Genomic DNA, 19,316 nt, shown 5'->3' on the forward strand with positions numbered 1-19,316 from the left:
ACACTACAAAATGTCAACATTAGGGATGCCAGTCAAGGTGTTGCTGTTAATTAACTGTCCTTTACTTTTACCAATTAATCAAGGAATCATCTGACCAAAATAAATACTGTGGTATTTCTGCAGAATTCCTAGCCAAAATAGTGATTTCCCCTCACTAATAAAATAATATCTCCTTTGAAGGGGGGTAGGAGCCAAGGAACAATTCCATCATTACAGAAGCCCAGCAACAATTCCCTCACAACTGAACCTCATTTTACAGCGAAAACTCCTATTAAAATCCAAAGAACAACATAGCTACTTCTGCACACCCAACTTGTTTTTCCAAAACTGCCCCACACAACAAATAGAAATTAAAACAGAAGACACTTTCAGATGCAATGTGTGACAGCATGTCCTCTGTTTCAGTGAAAAGAATTGACAGAAGTATCACTTGGCAAGCCCTTGGACACAGCTAATTGTGCACTGGATCCTGGCAATTCTTTAAAAACAATCCAAACAGTAATGTAAGGTTTGAGATTCATGCAGACGACCTAAAACCAATTCCGCACCTCAGAATGTTGTGATGCTTTCCCTTACCTGAATGGCGGCCTGGCTTAAATTGAAGCTTTATGGGTCAATAGAAGGAACTTTTTACCCTAAACCCTTTTGTACAGAGTTGGATAGGAGGCATTTAACAATGTCACCACATCCTGGTTGCAGAGATCCTTAAAATCAGGAGAAATCTTTGTAAATGGAATACTTCGGACATATCAGCATTGGACAAGGAGCACTAAATATCCAAGGTTAGGAAAACCTGAGGGAGACATTTCCAAAAGGGCATAAGAGTGGTTACACAATTTGCTCATCCCACCAGGGATGACTTTTGTTTGTTACATTTGACCTTTTGACCTTTGACTCATTCTGAAGCTTTGAAAAAACAAGCAGAACAAATAACCACTTTACTCTGCACTGACCTTATCAAATGGCAATTAATGTTTGCAAAGCAGGGGAAGAACAACTTTGCTTCCTTGGCCCTGGGACACACAATAAACTTGAGCTCTCCTTTTAAAAAGATGCCGTCTAGACCTCATCATTTTTAGGAGGAAGCAACTGGTTCACAGAACTTAGGCTCAACATTAGAAGAGTGCTTTTCATTCTACCAGTTTTATGAAACATACCAATATGTTACTCAACTTTTAGATATTTGGGGAAAGGGAAAGATGAATTTAAGGCCTGGATCATCATCATAATTTAATCTTAGAACTGGCAATACCAAAATTCTTTTGTTGCTCCAGAAGGCTGAAGGGAATGGCTACCTGAATTTCCGCCATATTATTTTTCTGGGAATGTGAATACTATTCTTGTAATTTTTAAACCAGCAAAAGCTGCTTTCAACACAGGGTATTTTTTAATCTATCAACATATTATGTAGGAGACAGAGACTGCACTTAACCCCTCAACTATTGAAGAATCATAGAATCATGGAGTTAGAGGGAGTCTGGCCTTGTACATTATCTGGTCCCAATCCCTGCCCAATGCAGAAAATCTAAGGCTAGAGCTTGCACTGGCTGCCTATGTTTCCGAACCCAATTCAAGGTGCTGGTTCTAATCTATAAAGCCTTACATGGTTTAGGACCACAATACTTGATGGAATGCCTCTCCCAACACAAACCTACCCAATACACTATGCTCAACATCTAAGGTCCTCCTCCAGGTGCCTACTCAGAGGGAGGCTTGGAAGATGGTAACAAGAGAAAGGGCCTTTTCAATAGTGGGCCCCCAATTATGTAAAGATCTCCCTGATGAGGCCCGCCTGGTGCCAACATTGCTATCTTTTCAGCCCCTGGTCAAGACTTTTCTCTTTTCCAAGGCATTCAGCAGCATGTGATGAGTTTTAATCAATCCCAGATCTGTTTTTAAGTTTGGCTAACAGCTCAGTAATGTTTTTAGATGTATGTTGTCTTTTCGTATACTGTCTGTTTTATGTTTTTATGGTTTATAATTTTGTATATCATTTTTAATGTTTTAATCTTTTGTAAACAGCTGAGATTCGGCTATCGGACAATATAGAAATGTTCATCATCATCATCATCTGGCTGTCCAGCCTCCCCTTGAAGATCACCAGAGGTCAAGTCTACAACCACCCCAGTAATTAGTTCCACTGTCCAACTGCTTTACTTCATCTCTAAAGTGGGCATTAAGGGGTCAACTAGAACTCATAACCTTTTATCTAGACACCTTATCCCCTAATCCTAGGTTTATATCAGTGGCTATGAGGGACAGGTTGTAGCCCATTCTAAGATGCACTTTAAACACAGCAGTGAAGGCTGGTGAGCTCAGCACTTTGGATAGCTATTTTACTGTCTGGTTCTGACTGAAATCCAGAGCAGATTCACTGCCCCACTGAAGTGGGATCCACCAGCATCACTGAGTTGAAGGTAGACTGTAACCCAGGGATGTTGAACCTCAGATCTTTGGTCAAAATCCAGCCTTCCTCCCCCCCTTCCCCCGCAGCTGCCAATCATCTGGTAGTTTCCCCCTTTGTAAAAAACTGAAATGCCTCTCCTAAGGCTTAGTTACTGACAGCAAGAGCTCTAAGCTAAAATATGCCAGCAATTAGCAAGGCAGGCAATACTTTCAAAAAACACATCCCTTTTCCACATGTTTTCAGGCTTGGGTTTTCAAGTTTGCTGTACATCTCCTTTTGTGATCCGAAATATGTCAGCAAATAAAACTTATCTGTTATTCCAGAATGTTCTCTATATCATGTCAGAACAATCCAACCAAAACAAAGAATTGCAACCTCCCTTCACTTAATATGGTACGAAGGACAGGAATGGGTCACTTTGAAATCAGAGGCTAGCGCTTGACATGCAGATCTGCGACAAAAATCTGTTGTGGGATTGTCTTGGTAAAAAGGCATAAGAGGCACAGAGCCTAACAGACAGATCAATATTGTGCCATAAAGCACAAAAACTCTTTGGCTTCAGCTTTAAAGCTCACGCATTTGACGAAGTGGGCCCTAGCCAACAAAAGCTTGCGCCCACAGTAAGTTTGTTAGTCTTTAAACTGCCACAGGACTTTTTGTTGTTAAAAGCCATTAGTTCAGGTTTATACTAACCGAGGTACATAAAAAAGGAACCATAAAATTCTTAATTAAGAACATTATAATTCAACAGATATTAAAAGGGCAGTAGTGAGAATGACCTTTTAGCAAACAAGACGGGCATCCTCAAAATATTCTGTCACTCATTCGCATAGGAAACCAGTATTTTAGTTAGATATTAATTATTAGCAAAGAACACAAGGGAAATTAAAGGCAGAGAATACAGGCTATAGAAATATTTGAGCTGAAGATCCCAAACTAGTTAGAACAGGGTGTCAACCTGGTATCTTCCAGGTGTTTGGGACTACAGTCCTCATCACACACAGCCAGCATGGTCGATGGTCAGGAATTATGTGAGTTGTAGCTCAAAATATCTGATGGGTAACATGTTGCCTACCCTGGGACCTTCTGCTTTATATGCAGAAGATCCCAAGTTCAATCCACTGGCATTTCCAAATAGTACTAGGAAAGAACCCTGCCTGAAATCTTTGAAAACCTCTGCCACCGGTGTCACCAATACTGGACTAGATGGACCAATGTTCTAACTCAGTATATGGCAACTTAACAGCTTTGTTCAAATATAAAGACAACCCAGAGTATGGATTGAATGGTACATTGCCATTGAATCATGGATTGTCATTGAATCATTCGCTGTCATTATGTTCAAAACCTGCAGTATGATTTAATTATGGTTGTTAACCACAAACAACCAGGAAGAGTTGTTAGTTTGTTGTTGGGCTGTGAACTGTGAGCTGTTTGTAGTTAACAACCCATAATTAAATCATAGTGTAGGGTTTACATGTAACTGCAACCCATGATTCAATGACAACCCATATTCAACCTGTATGCTGGGTGGTTATTACGTACGAACCAGGTCAATATAATTACAGTTTGTCAATGCCATTTATTTAAATTCCGAAGATTGCCTGCTCATTTAATGGTTAACAAAACCTGCATTTCCAGTAGTTCAGTTAAAAGGACACAATAATTTGCTAGGCAAATCTCCAAGGGATTTCAAAATTTGCAGAGAAATTATCATTACTATAAACAATACAAGAAAAGTTTCCTACAAGCTTCCTATGAATACTTCTTTTTGATCTTTCTTCAAACTAAACATTGGAAAAAACAAGCATATGTATCTTGAAACCAGGTGTACATGCCTACATGGAAAGGAAAGTGTGCATATGGCTACAGCCACTCTTACAGAAAGTAACACTCTACACTCTACAACTGTAAGACCAGGTATACATTTTGTATAAAATGAAGTCCATTCATTCTGAGTACATATGGACCCCATTATGAAATGGCTTGTAGATACCTAATTTGTGGTGCAATACATTTTTATTAAAACTTGAGGCTGACTTATTCAAAGTAAAATTAAATATAGTATATCCAGAAATACAAATACATGATACATACAGGGTTGTAAAAATCATAACTTGCTGCCCTAGAGCAATGATACTGTCTGATTTCCAATTGTGAAAGAGCACTTAGTTTTGTTCATATAGGTAGGGGATTCCAAGGAATCCACAAAGTCTACACCTCTTAGTCAACAGCGATGTGAAATAACCATTATCAGCCAATCCCTCACACTGATTAGATCTACTGTACCGGGTAAAAAAAAATCCATAACCAGAATATGCTTTCAAATTTAACAAGAAATCTTGAAACATTTCTTGATCACAAAGTTATATGCCTCTCCTTCTACTCTATTCAACTTCCAAATCAAACCCTTGATTTGTTATAAAAGCAGCAGGATTATCCTTCCCACTAAATAAGGCCTACAAGAGCATCAAAGGCTACATGAATTAAATTAGTCTCAATCAACAGTAGCTTCTGACTATAAACTAACAAGTTGTTTGCCAAAGGAAAAGCTAATAATCTAGAATCACATTTTTCACAGAGCAAAGTAGGTATTGCTATTTATTATTTAATTCAATCATTTGTTTTAAAAAGTTGTATGCCACCAAAAACGGCTGCTCAGATGTGTGTGTGGGGGTATATATAAACAACATCCAATTACATTACACATACAAGTAATGCCATATATAGACAACACATTCTCCTCAGCAGCACAGGAAAAATCAAAATGCATTTCTGGAAGATTCAGAGATATAAAATAACCATGCCAGCTCATAAAATGTCCCATCAGCCGAATGAGAGATGAGAAGTGGGGCCATTCCACTGGCTCTACTGAAAGACCAGCTTCATCTGACTCTTCTCCCTCTCTCTCCACCTACTCATTACAAGAACTAGTACATAACAATTGGTGCCTAAGTTTGTTTTGTTTTCCTCTTCCCTCCTCATGTCTTTTTTGTTTTGTTTTGTGTCTTTCAGATTGCAATCCAGCAGAGCAAGCAAGTGCACTGCCTCCTGAACACTCACCGCTTCCACTTTGCTAAACAACCCTGGAACATTCCTGGGTTGTTCGTTATAACATCCGAACTCATAATTCTCGGCTGCTGAGGGTTAAATAACCAGAGTTGGAACCCATAGTTTGTTGTTAAGTTAAAAACCTGGGTTGTTTAACTGTCGACAACCCAGAGTGCTGGGTTCAGACATCGCAATGAGCAACCCAGATTCCTGGGTTGTTTAGCAAAGTGAATTCAAAGTGGATGTGGCAAGCGAGCGGCTGCGTAACCCAGGTGTATGAATCAGATTGACCACAAAGAAGAACCTGTTGCTCTTCTTAATGAATTTTCACACAAGTACAAAGGCCGAAATCCAACATGCTCTTAGTGGGAGAAATTGCTGCAGTAGTGGAGCTCCACCACCTTTTCCTGTTGCGCAAGCAGCTGCATTAGCAGACCAGTTCATAAACCTAAGAACTTCAAGTGGCTGCACAAGCAGAACTTTAGTTGGATTCTGCTTTGTGCATAGTTTGGAATATGGTTTCTGCTACTGCAACATCATTTGCCCTTGTAGAATACCACCGCTGGATGCAACCCAATGGTTTGTCGTTATTTTTCAAGGAGAGGGCATGCTTACAGCAATGAACACCATGACGTGGCAGCTATCAGCATGGCTATGCTGCTTCCCCCACACATCTAAGGTAGCCTAAAGTAGCCTCCATTTCTCCTCTATGCAACCTGAACTGGAAGTTTTATTTTTCAACATTATATTGTTAAAAATGTAACACTAATGGGGAAAGTAGTTCAGTTAAAATAATTATGCTTAGTCCTGTTATCAGTATTTATTTTTACAGTGGGGAAATTACATTGAACTTTTCTAGAGCAGCCTTAATTCTGCCCTTACATAGCTATTATGCATAGTAAAAAAAATCGTTTGAGTGCAAGGATTTTAAAAACTGCAACTTGGCATATCGCCAAAAAGCATACTAGCATACCATTCTCCCACCCCTTGCCAAATGGGACACACATGCACACACTGATCAAGACCAAAATTCTCTGTCCCTGAACAACTGCACCTCCGCAATCTAGGGTTGCATTCATTTAAGAGGTTGGAGGTGATGCTTTCTTCTCAATATGAAAGCCCATTTTGAAAGTGATAGTCTTGAAGTAATAACTGGAGCGAGATGATTAAAATTATCTTATTCGGGCACCAACAGGACATATCTGCCATGCCAGCAGTACAAAATGTTTTTGTTCTTGTTCCTCGCAATTAGAGCTCCACATGTTTCCCAGTTCAGAATGGAGAGTTGGATGGGGGATAAGAAAGGCAGCATTTAAAATGCAATCTATGTTTATAGGCTTTAATCCAATTTCACACCTTGCTCCCTCCCCTCCTTTCCCCATCTTATAAATTCAATTCTTATTGCAGCCAAGCAACTACTAGAGCTCATAAACCAAGTTTGTGGATCCTGTAGATTTGGGAATGCGTACAACATATGAATACTAGTTATATAAATCACCACTGTTTTGTTTGTTAAGCCTACGCATTTCAGTCATTTGCTGAATAGTTTATTAAGCGATATGTTCGTAGTAGACCTGGGCCACATTAACCTTTAGTTGAAACAGTCTCCAGGCTCAGAATATAGACCTTGTGCTGTTAATTACAGGAGGCACTGCTAGACTCCCATGTGGTTATATGATCCCATGTAACCTTTGAACAAGGGGGCTTTAAGGAGGCCTGCTTTCCACAGTTTAAAAAAGGGGGGGATCTTGCTACGAAGAGAACATGTGGCTGATTAGCGTTTCAAGCAGACTCCACCATCCCGTAATTGGCTCATAAATTTCATTCATAACTTGAAATAAAACAGGGTCAAAATTAACTATCTATATTTTGAAATATCTGTCATTATTCTCCTGTCGGCAAGTGGGTGGGTGCTTTTTAAAGTCTTGTATAGTGAGTGGCTGCATCATTGGTGTATTTATTTTACAGCACCGCAACAAACCCCAAGTACAACCACGACCTCTCCAGAGAAGACTGATGAATGCAGAACTCTGCAATCAATGGGTCAGTTAATCAAAACTGACATAATCTGAAGGCTTTCCAGGTTTTGCAACCCATTCTACCAAGCAATGTGCCCTCTTCTCTCCCCCCCCCCGCCTCCCCAATTTCTTGTTCATGGAGCAGGAATCAAAACTATCTTACAGGCAGAGAGTTATTGTTAAAAAGAATCCCAGACAAGACTTTCCTTCAGCTCCTTTAGACACTTCTGTGTTACTTGAAAGAGAGGCTTTCATTATTAGAAAGCAAATGAGTGAAAAGCAAAAGAAGAAGGGAAATGAAGATGAGGGGATGCATTAAAAAAACATAATTGAAAAATAAATTCATCTGTGTATTTTAAACACTTTCTTAGCTATATAATAAAGAAGATTCTGTACTCGCTTATGTTTATATTCATGAATTAACTTTGCTGTTCTTATGCATTAATATCCAATTACAATAGTTTCTGGACTCTTATCAAAAAATTTGGAGACCAAAATAGGAGAAAAATATGGTAATTATACTGTAAGGTCGTTGTAAATGCTTTCAGCTATTATGGAGAACATTTAAAGTTTATGAAAGCTTATATAAAATAGGGGGGGTTAAAATTACATTTGCTTCCACATTTATACCAGTATTTGTAACAGAAAGAACAAGGAGCTTGTTCCTGAATTGCAGAATGACAGGAGGGAGAGTATATTAACATCAGGAGTGTTTCATTTCACCAGGAGCATTTCACTTCTGTCAGAATTACATTAAGCTGTGGAAAGACTGGTTGTATGTCCTAACACTAATGAAAATATAATAATAATAATAATAATAATAATAATAATAATAATAATAATAATAATAATGAGTCCAGAAATCATGCAAGAATCTAATCATCACAGACCGGGGGGGGGGGAGTACACAAATCTGATACTTTTGGTTGTCCACGGCAGAAACAAGAGATCTTGGAGAAGCTTCCAGATAATCAGGGACACAAACATTCAGTTGTAGTTGCAACTCTAGCAAACGCACCTGTTTTACATTTCAGTCATGATTGGTCTTATTACACTGGAAGGGGATATCAGTTGTCATTATTTTTAAACAGAAAACTATTGCAGCAGAAAAGCATACTCTATAACAACTCTGATTACAGGGCTGAAAGCTAAACATAAAGTTATAGACAAGAGGAAATGGCAGTCAAAGGTAGAAAGACATACAAAATAGACAGGCAGGGCTGGATCAACCAAACAGGCAATGCAAGTGGCCACTTGGGAGGGCAGAACTCAAGCAGAGCCAGATTGCAATTTGTTTTTTGTCAGCATGGGGCTGTGGGGAGCGCACAAGGTTGGACAGTGGGCCCTACTGTGTAGCAAACTGCATCCAGTTTTAAGGGTGCAATCCTATGAATATTTAGATCATACACAAAAGTCCTACAAGTCCCAGCAACCAGACAGCCATGTTGGCAGGGGCATGCAGGGAATTGTAGGACATTTTTTCTCTAAACGTGCATGATTGCTCCCCAAGGGAAGGAAGGTTTTGAGCTTCCCCTCCCCAACGCTTTTGAACTTAGAGACTGGGTTCAAGCAACACAATAACCCATGGTGGTTTAAATAGTTGACGGTTGGTTATTTAATCCACCATGGGTTATTGTGCTGTGTGGAGGGAGTTTTTTAACCAATGGTTGGTTATTTGGCCAAAATAACCAATGCAAATAACCAATGCTGTGCAGAGTTAGCTATTTGAACCACCACTGGTTATCGTGTTGTGTGGAAGGTACCATTGGTTATTTCCTCGGCCACTGTTGGTAATATTGTCAGTCACAGAGTGAAAGGCAAGAGCGATCAAAGCAGTGGCTGCCGCTCTAGTCCAGCTGGCAGGATAGATGTCTGATGGGATACTAGCAGGAGGACTGAGTGGGGAGAGAGGGCAGGGATGAGTCAACTCAGCGTGGACTAATAGCCAACTCAATGCTGATCCTAATCCACACCATGGTTGATTATATCATGTTGTGTGGGGAGTACCTCCCTAGATAAAAAAAACTGTCGAGTTGATTATTACCCCACCAATAACTATCATGTTGTCTGAATACAGACTTAAAATACTGCCCAGTACTTGGCAGCAGGGATTAAGGAAGAAAGGTTCGTGTGGAAGAATTTCTCATGGATGCTTTTCAGCTTTCTAACACTCATGGCCTTTTCAAGCCATGAGTTCTAGTCTGGCCTCAAGTTGTAACTTTGTTTTTACCTGTACACCTCCAGTGTACAACACCAGCCAGCCACCTGATTCATAAAACCTGCATCTCCTGGACTCCAGACAGTGAGACCACGAAGATCTTAGCTACTATTAAAGAGTGGAAGATACCGTATTTCTTCGATTCTAAGACATATAAACTTTTTTCCCCATATAAACATCTCTAAAAACGGGGTGTGTCTTAGAATCACGGGTGCATTTATTATTTCTTAGAATCAAAGCTTTTTTTCTGTTGGTGGTACTGAAATTAGTGTGCGTCTTACAATCAATGGCATCTTAGAATTGAAGAAATACAGTATATTTTTTAACGTCATTTACAAGCCTTTCTTCCCCCTCCCTCCCACTGCAGATTTCTAAAGAAATCATCATATGGCAGTGCTGCAGGAGAGGGACACACATTCTTCTTTCATGGGAACACAACATGAATTGAGCTCTGAGCCGGGGGAATCAGAGGGCAGAACTAGGGACGGGGGTGCTCTTTAAAAGCTGGAAACTCCAAAAGCAAGGAACAAACCAAGAGGGGGCAGAAATGGAAACAGAGAGGCAGGATTGGAAAACTGGTAGGTGGCAGGGAAATAAAATAAGAAAGAAACAAAAAGATGGATGGGGTGTTATGTAAACTACTTTAAACAGTGTTGCAGAAGAGGAGGTGAAAGACTGGAGAGAGAGAGAGAGAGAGAGAGAGAGAGAGAGAGAGAGAGAGAGAGAGAGAGAGAGAAATGCATAGCACTTCACTGGTGTGTGTGTGTGTTGCACTGTCATCCCAACTGCTTGCAATTACTCCTTTTGAGCAACCAGGAAAATGACAAATCACTACTGCTTAATTTCAAGAGAGAGCAATTTTGGGGCTCAATTTTGTCTGGGAGTAATACCACCTGTGATACATGCCCAAGCTGCTGCATAATCCTGAGTTGTTGTGTTTGACGAGAGTGGCACTCTGCACATGCTCAGAGGCACTTTTCTTTATTCAGAAATTTCTAGAAGTTAGCAACAATAGTGAATATAGATTTCAGGATGACTCCTGGAACAAATTAAGCCCCTGCAATACCTTGTCCTGCCAATGAAGAATACAGTGCTATATATGTGAGAAAGCTGCACATTCCTGCTTCATCCATATTAATAGGAGGAAAACCCTCTTGTACTTTTTCACTAAACGGAGATGTCAGTTATCATTTGGAATAATATTTTGTTTTCCAGTTGTTGATGTAAAGCTTTATTGCTGTCATAGTTCCTATAACAAAATCTGGAATGCTCCTTTAAAGTCTTATTTTGAGATAACTTGGGTTAACAGTTACTTGGAACCTCAGATATGGCCTACAAGGCAGACATATCTAATCTCTATTGACTAAAATAGGGTAACAATCATTCCCTATTCCACAGTCACTGTCGCAAATGAAGAATAGAACTCCTAAATCAGCCATAAGCATGCATCACATGGGAAGGAATGCACACTGTTATCAATCTTAGCAGTGGCTTCCCCTCCCCACGCCCCAACCCTTAAAGCCAAGGATGTTAAAAGGATTAAGTAATCTGACTTCATCAATGATACATGGAATTAAGTGCCTGTCTTACTTAACTTTCAGCATATGACTAAACGTAACTGATCATGAATTTTATTCATGGGCTAAATTTTAACAAAATAGATCCTACAGTTCCTATGATGATCTCGCAGATGAAATACACAGAGAATAGCTGCAATGAATGGCTGCAGTCCAGGACAAGTTAACTTTTAAATTAAACACTGCTAATGACTAACTGCTATTTTAACAACATTTATAATTTATGTGTCAACATTTTGGTCAATGTGCTGAAAAATGATCTTGCTTGGGGCAGCAACCCAGAATTTGTCTCTAATAGAGCGAGACCCACAATACACATGGGATGCATTCGCATGTAATGATAAACCATAATTTAGCATTATATGCACAAGCCTCGGGCTCATGAACTCCCTCATCCTGCTCTGGCATGGCTGTGGAGGAGCTATTGCTCTCTTTTTCAACTCTTGGTTTCTCGTTTTGCATGAACCAGGAAAGTTGGTGTTAAATTTAGTTTATTGAAACAAGCCAGGATCATTAACCGCTGTTTGAAGTTGGCTTGCTTCCCTAAACCATAGTTAAGACTAACCACATTTTATTGGGTTTCAAACATAACGAGAGGCTGTGGTTAATTGAAAAATGTCAAGCAAAAGCTTCTAAATCTGTCAAGCAAAAGCTTCGAAATCTCCTCCTCGTGGCCAAGCTGGAGGAGGAATGTAAAAAGGAAAGCATATATGCATTAGTTCCTTTCCAAAAAGAAGAGCATATAAGTTAACTACAGTTTAATGTTACACTGCGACCAGGCCACCTAAACAGAAAGCATGCCCAGCAAAAACTGCCAAAGCACCATGCAGAAAGCTGATGCAATCAATTCTAGGACAATATAGAGGAATCTATCAGCAGAAGCAACAGTAGCAAATGTAATCCTGGTGAAGAATATCCAAACAGTTTCTGTTCTACTGAAAATACCTATCCATTGGGGGAAGGGGGTATTTTATTTTTAAACACTATTATGCCAGAAAGTAAACATCTGGTTAGCCCCCAGCTAGCATCTGAAAGCAGTCTTAAAAATGGCAGAGCTAGAATTTTCCCCAGGAAATCCATTAGGCCTTGTTTCAGGTATCATATGGATAGAGGTCAATAGTATAAAGTGCAGATGGCTCCTTCCAAAATACATTGTTGGCTTCTAAAAATCTCCCAGAATGCATAGGCTCTTGGAATTGTAGCATTTGGTGAGCTACTGGACCAATAGCTAGAGCTTCTACTGTGTAAATGCTCTTTAAAAAAACTTTTATTCAGCACAAGAGCAAGTATTGATGCAGATACAATTTCAGTAATTTAGCAGTAATATTTTAAAGAAAAGTAAACATTGTGTGTCAGTTTGTGTTTCATGTTCTACTAAGGCGATCAACTTTTACTCTCGTTAGTCCCTTTCCAAAATTGAATTATTCTTGCTTTTCATTCTGTTCCCTCAGAGACCAGAGGCATTTGGTTCCAGAGAGAAAAAGAGCCTTATGAGGACATTATCGAAAGTATATTACTTAATTAAGGAGGATTAGGATTCTATGAATAGCCTTGTCTACCAGACAGACAGACCAGCTTAGAGTTTGTTTATTCGCCTAAGCTGTTAATGGCTTTTTTAAAACTTTGCACTTCTTTTCTTTTAAAAAAGAAGCTTTTAGCAGTGTTACTCTGTATGCTTTGAGCATACATGTTAGAGGGCATAAGAATGTTTGCCAAGCAGCTAATACAAAAAAGGAGTTTGTAATCTAAGGAGGACAAGTCAGGGTACAAAGTACAGTAATGAGGATAGTTAGACAATATTTACTAGCAAGTTTAAAAACACAGACACACAAAGCCTAACTTTTCCTAGCTCATTTAACAGTTTACACTAATATTGAAATCCAGTGGTTTTCCAAAAAAAAGAAAAGAAAAAGAAAAAAGGATCTGCTTCCAGGGATCCCTTTCCATTGTGATGCATCTGCTGAGCAGCCCCTCTGTGTTGCAAAAAATAATAATCTGAGGTTAGTGCTAGAGGACACACAGCACATGTTGGGCTTAACTGATGCCCCACATGAACGAGAGACTATCCCCAGAATACACCAATCTACTGTGGCTGCACATTACACAAGGGAGGACCATTAAGTGGATGCCAAACTGTCTTTCAAAGAAGTCTATCTGCTGTTAGTGATCTTCATGTTGAGGAACCCAGTAGGTTATCAAGGAACACCAGGTTTGTCTTGAACGCAGCCTGAAAACCAACACTGCAATCAAATGCTACAAGCTATTCTCATCTTCTCAATTCTCCTAGTCAGTTAAAGCTTGGGATGTCTGGCCAGTAGCATACCGAGTTTAAACATCAGCATTTTTTTTTCTTTCGGTGCAGGGACATGCTCAGATGGAAGGTCCCAACAATCATGTTCCTGGCTGCCACTGGGCTCAATTTCTCCCTATTTCTTTTCCCACAAAACACTACCATGATGACAGAAGGTTTGCTCCCCATTAGAGCAGGCCGCAGATGACCTCACATTGCAATGAGATTCTGCAAAATGATAACATCTGAAGCCAAACCTGAGTTGAAGACAATATTTCCTGCCCTCACTCTGGCCCCCTGTGAGTAGTAAAAAAGGAAGCCAAAGCAGCCACCAGCAGTTTAGAGTGTGATCACCATAGGCACTGAGGCGAAAACCTCACCCGCTTTCCACCCAAAGCCTCCCCTCAGCAATTTTTGTGGGCCTCTCCCACAAAAGTGCCAACTCATGTGTGCCTCTCAACACAGATTCACAATTTGCAGCCTGTGAGCAGGATGGCAAAGTGAAGGAAAGGCCATTTTGATTCAGCCCTAATTAAGATCAATACAGATTCACAATTTGCAGCCTGTGAGCAGGATGGCAAAGTGAAGGAAAGGCCATTTTGATTCAGCCCTAATTAAGATACTAGTTAGCAGCTTTCCCCAACCTGATGCCTGGGAATGATGGGAGTTGTAGTTCTATACATCTGGAGGTCACCAGGTCGGGAAGGTTCCTAAACTACATATAGAACACACTTACATAAATGTAAGAACAGCAACTAGAATTGGACTCTAGAATCTCTATCTATATGTATAGAACCTTGTGAGGATATTTTTGCTCACCAATATTTCAGCTGAATGCCTCTGCCAGCACTACCTATCACTGGGCACAGAAGCCAAAATTAATGAGGTAGGTGGACTGTAATCACACACCCAACTTATTCAACGTGTGCATTAAATCCTCAAAAGAACAAAGCCATGGGTGCCCAATGCATGCTGGGTAAAAAGACAAAAGTAATGATTAGTTGGCCACCTCTCTTTTTCCCCCCCACCATCATTCCCATTACTTAAGCATAAAACAGAGTTTTTAAAGGGAGCTTTAATGATCATTAAATATACCTTTACCCTTTAATTAAAATGCAGGCTCCAACTAAGTGCATCGAATTAGCCCAAAATAGCAATACAGCTGGGTCACCTTTGGCAGATTCTCACCCACCACCATGCACAATCTTCCTGTACCCATTTCCTCTTGAGTGCACCACCTTCATTTAACTGCCAAGTTTGAAAGAAATGCAAAAGCGCTGCTTCTTGGCAGAGAAAAAGGGAGAGAGAGAGAGAGAGAGCATGAAGGGAGGGAAGAAAACAGCTATTGTGTAGCAAGGTACATTACCTTTTGTCAGAAGGTTTATAAGATTTCAAATTCATTGTGTTTTTAAAAGGCAATTTCTTTGTCAACACAATTTAAGGAGGATCTAGCCAGACAAAGAAATATTCCTACATAGTTATTTAGCCACATTTTCCCCATATTTAATTGTCAAAAAGGTTACAAGGCTTATATAATATTTGACTCACATACTGGCTAGCAATCATGCACACATACATACACGTACCAGGTATTGGCATTGGAGAGTGCTCACTCTACTCACACAAACATCACAACGTTCTCAGACACTTATGTATACCCATGAAAAAATCTCAAAAGAATATTACTGAATGGACAGAGGGAAAGACTAAAGCGAACCAATACTGCCCTGCCATTAAAAATTAGAGAAAGGCTTTCTTATCAAATGCAATAAATGGTTGATCATATTTGTATCTCAGAGGAGCAGAGGAGAAAAAAATGAAAGAGTAGTCTTCCCCAACCTGGTGCCCTCCAGATGTTTTAGACTACAACTTGCATCAGTCCCAGCCAACTTGGCCAACAGTCAGGAATTCTGGGAGTTGTAGTCTAAAACAGGAGTGCGCAGAAAGGAGATATCCAGACATTTTGGACTTTACCTCCCAGAATCCCTAACCAGGGGCTTCTGGGAGTTGAGGTTCAAACAATCTTGAGATCTACCTTCTGCCCATTCCTGGTTTAAAATATTAGGGAAGCACCTATTTGGAGAAAGCTAAAGGTAGGGTTTTTTTTCAAATATATTTCCAACATCCCGGCTTTTACAGTGTTAGTGAAGCAATAATACTCATTCCTATTTACAGAAGGTAACAAGATGAGGAACTTTCCTGCTCCAACCAAACCTAAGGATTGCAAGTTTGACAAGAAAGCGCTGGATTTGATCTGACATTGTATTCCTGGGAGGACTTTCTTTTTTTGTAATGAAAAGCAGCCTCAGGAGTGGGCAAATGGTGGTGTTTAACCCTTCACTGTTTTTCTGCTCACACATCTGGAATTCCATGAAAGAAGAAAATAGCTGAAAAGGATGATTTTGAGCAGAAAAAGAGGGCTGGCAGGGAAAGAATCACAAACCAAACACATACACACAAAAATGGACCACTTGTTCCCCAAAACCAACACCTCTCAAAGCTGCTTTTAAAAAGAACCCAAGAACACTTGTGTAAACAGAATTACTAAAACTACTAGCTCTGGTTATCACAGACCCATGCCTTCCCCAAATCCTATGACACATGCAGAGAACTTAGGGGAAGGAAGGCTTGCTATCCTACCTTGCTGATGCTGCCTCTTGCAAAAAATCCATGGGGAAAAGCAGAAAAGAGTGGCTTCTCTCTTAAAGCCAGGTACAGAGGTACCCACCAGATGGGTGAAGGCCACTTGCTGCTGGAAAGCAGGCAAGTGAATTCATGTAACTGCCCATGCCATGCAGTTTGCCCCCACATCTTCCCTGCCCCTTGGATATTTGCTAGGAAATCAGACCCTAAAACAAGATATTGGACACCAGCTTCCAGCAGAGACTACAGTAAGGGAAGCTACATTCCTGCCAAACTCAAAGAAAGCATCCCTCTTATTCAAGGCTTCTACAAGAAATACCTGAGCAACAAAGCTATGCAAACATTTATAGGTTCTGAAGAGATTGAGCAATTCTTGATGATGGCATGCAAACCACAAGGGGGAAAGGCTGACTGACTGGATGTTTATAGAGCCTTATAGCTCAAACACATTTTATGTGTCTGGAGAAATAGTGAGCTTTTTATAAATTACTCATGGCTCTTTCAGCATCATAGGACAAAGGTTCAGAGACTCTTATCTTGTCTCCCCATCCAGGATGCTACAGAGAGGCAAAAGGCCAAATGAACCAAACAGGGAAGAAAAGGCTTGCATAAGGATCATTAGTGTAATGGAGGTATAATAGTATATGGCATCTTCCTATGTTACTGAGTAAAACCACTGGTCCATCTAGCCCAGTATTGTCAATGCCCACTGTAGCAGCTCTCCAGGGTTTCAGGGCAGTTTTTCCAAGCTGTACCTGAAGATGCCAGAGATTGAAACTGAGATATTCTGCACACAAAGCAGGTGCGCTATCACTGAACCATGGCCCCTCTTCATTACATCTAAGTTTATGAAGAGAGAATAGAAGGGGCGCTTTTTAAAGTTACAGACTAGCCTTGCCTCCAGGATTATTATAGAGTAAGCGGAACCTGCAACTAAATGTTGCAGTGTGGCATGCTCCTGTTCAGACATGCGCTCTTCCAGGACACTCCATTCCATTTCCCCTTCCCAGTTTTCAGTGGGGTTTCTCCCCTCACCCCCCAGCATTCCATGCCCATGGAGCATGTTCAGTCCTCAATGGGCTGTTTGGAGGGGTGAAGCCTCCCTGAGAGATCCCCCTCCCGAATATTTTTGAATTTTTGCAAACCCTTTGGGTTCCTTCAAGCACGCCAATCTTTCATCTTGTGCGTCGATGGTGCCATTTTGGCTACATCAGCATCAGCCTTCAGATAACTGAGATCGCTATAGGTATATATCAACCTTCCCTAACCTGGTGCCATCCAGATATATTAAGACTACAGCTCACATCCTCCCCCAGCCAGCAGTGTGTGCTGGGGAAGGGGATTATAATCCAACACAAACAGAGGGCACCAAGTTGGAGAAGGCTGATATATGATCTCCTTTTATTTGGGGAAGTGATATCTTACACCCATGCCCAAGGTAACACTTTCATCTATATGTGTGCTTAGAGTTCAAATATCACTTCCCCCAACCCATATGACACAAGCCATTAAATATGTTCCTAAATTTACAATTTTAATGCAGTGGCGTCCTAGACACAAATCTATTTCATTCCAAAGCCATGTCTACAAATCCTGAAACAAATCCAGATGTCATGTAGAAGAGAGTTAACCAACCACAGATGGCAGCGCAAGTTCTTCCCACCACAGAGTCTCAAGCTTCTTGCCTGCCTCATGGATACCACTCAAAACCAGGGCACCATCATCTTATGCCACTGAAAAGAATGCTAAACCCTGCTAACAGCCCCCCAAGGGCACCTCGCTGAGCCTTGAGAGATTGTTTGCCAGACTAGGCTCTCCCAGACTCTTTGAACTCAATGCATTATTAAAATAGCACGAGGGGGAAAGGAAACAAGGAAACGGCATTTTGGAACTAGAGTCAGCAGTGATGAGAAATCAATCTCTCGGCTTGGCCCAGCTTTAGCTTAAATGCAAACAAATCTAGGGAACAGCTATGTTATTACTGCTGATATGATGCTAATATTAATTCTGGCAGTTTATACCCAAGTCATTGATTTTTACCCTCTCTTTATTATGGCTAAAGTGCTAACAGGAGCACCAGCACATTATTCTATTATTTCTTAATACAAAATGAAAAGGCTCTGGTATAAAACAAAAAGGCACATTTAAGAGGTCATAGCACGAGACCAGCTTTGACTCAGGTTTGCTGCCATGGATTGTTGTTGGGTTAATTCTGGATTGTTTAACCCATAAACAACACAGACTTTCTGGGTTTGCACGTCATAAAACAACCCAGGAATAGGGCATTACTGAGTTGTTAACTGAAAGTAGAAATGGTGAGTATGTGGGAGGCAGCCTGCTTGTCGCTTTGCTAGTCCCCAGCAATTCCTGGGTTAAACAATCCAGGAATTACAACATGATGTGTAATACAGTTATGGGGAGAATCTATTACATTTGTATCCTGGGAGCCTTTTCTTCCAAGAAGCTCAAGGTGGCATACATGGTTCTCCCCACTCCCCTCCTCATTATATTCTCACAACAACTCTGTGAGGTTAGATTAGTCTAAAAGATAGTAATTAGCTCACGGCCACCCCAGGAGATTAAAGATTAAGTGTGAATTTGAACCCAAGGCTCTCCAGTGCTAGGCCAACACTCTAATCATTTTTAGGGTCAGTATTATTAATAGATAAACCTAATGTGGATCATGGGAGCTTAGAACAAGCAGTGCAATCTGTTTTTACATATGCAGGACTAGTCACATGGATTTCTCATCCTGCTCACTCCCATGACTAGTGCCACTTTAGTTGTTTAGCAAATAGAACCTTAACCTATGCCATCACCAGCACCTTTCAGAAAACACCCAGAAATCAAGGACCCCCTTCTTCCCCCTACCTTTCATTTTCAAAATTTCTAAAAGCTCATATATCAGGATTGATTCGAGTTTTGCATATTTGAGGTTACTACATCAAACGGCTAATATTTACAATAACCGTAAGATATTCAGCAACCTTGATTTGTACTTGTACAAGTGAATGAATGCAACAAGCACAATTATGTCCATTACATGCACCCAAAATATTGAAGTCTGGCCCCTGACTGTATGCACATTAGCTGCTGTCCCTTGGCATATTTC

The 19,316-nt window shown here is 40.4% G+C and overlaps 1 protein-coding gene across 2 annotated transcripts in view; it reads right to left on the reverse strand.

The window, feature by feature from the left end:
- Window positions 1-19,316, reverse strand: part of JARID2 (jumonji and AT-rich interaction domain containing 2) — a 222,020-nt gene that overhangs the window by 171,795 nt on the left and 30,909 nt on the right. The window lies entirely within an intron of this gene.

This window comes from Elgaria multicarinata, chromosome 7 (assembly GCF_023053635.1).
Source record: "Elgaria multicarinata webbii isolate HBS135686 ecotype San Diego chromosome 7, rElgMul1.1.pri, whole genome shotgun sequence".
NCBI classification, from domain to species: Eukaryota; Metazoa; Chordata; class Lepidosauria; order Squamata; family Anguidae; genus Elgaria; species Elgaria multicarinata.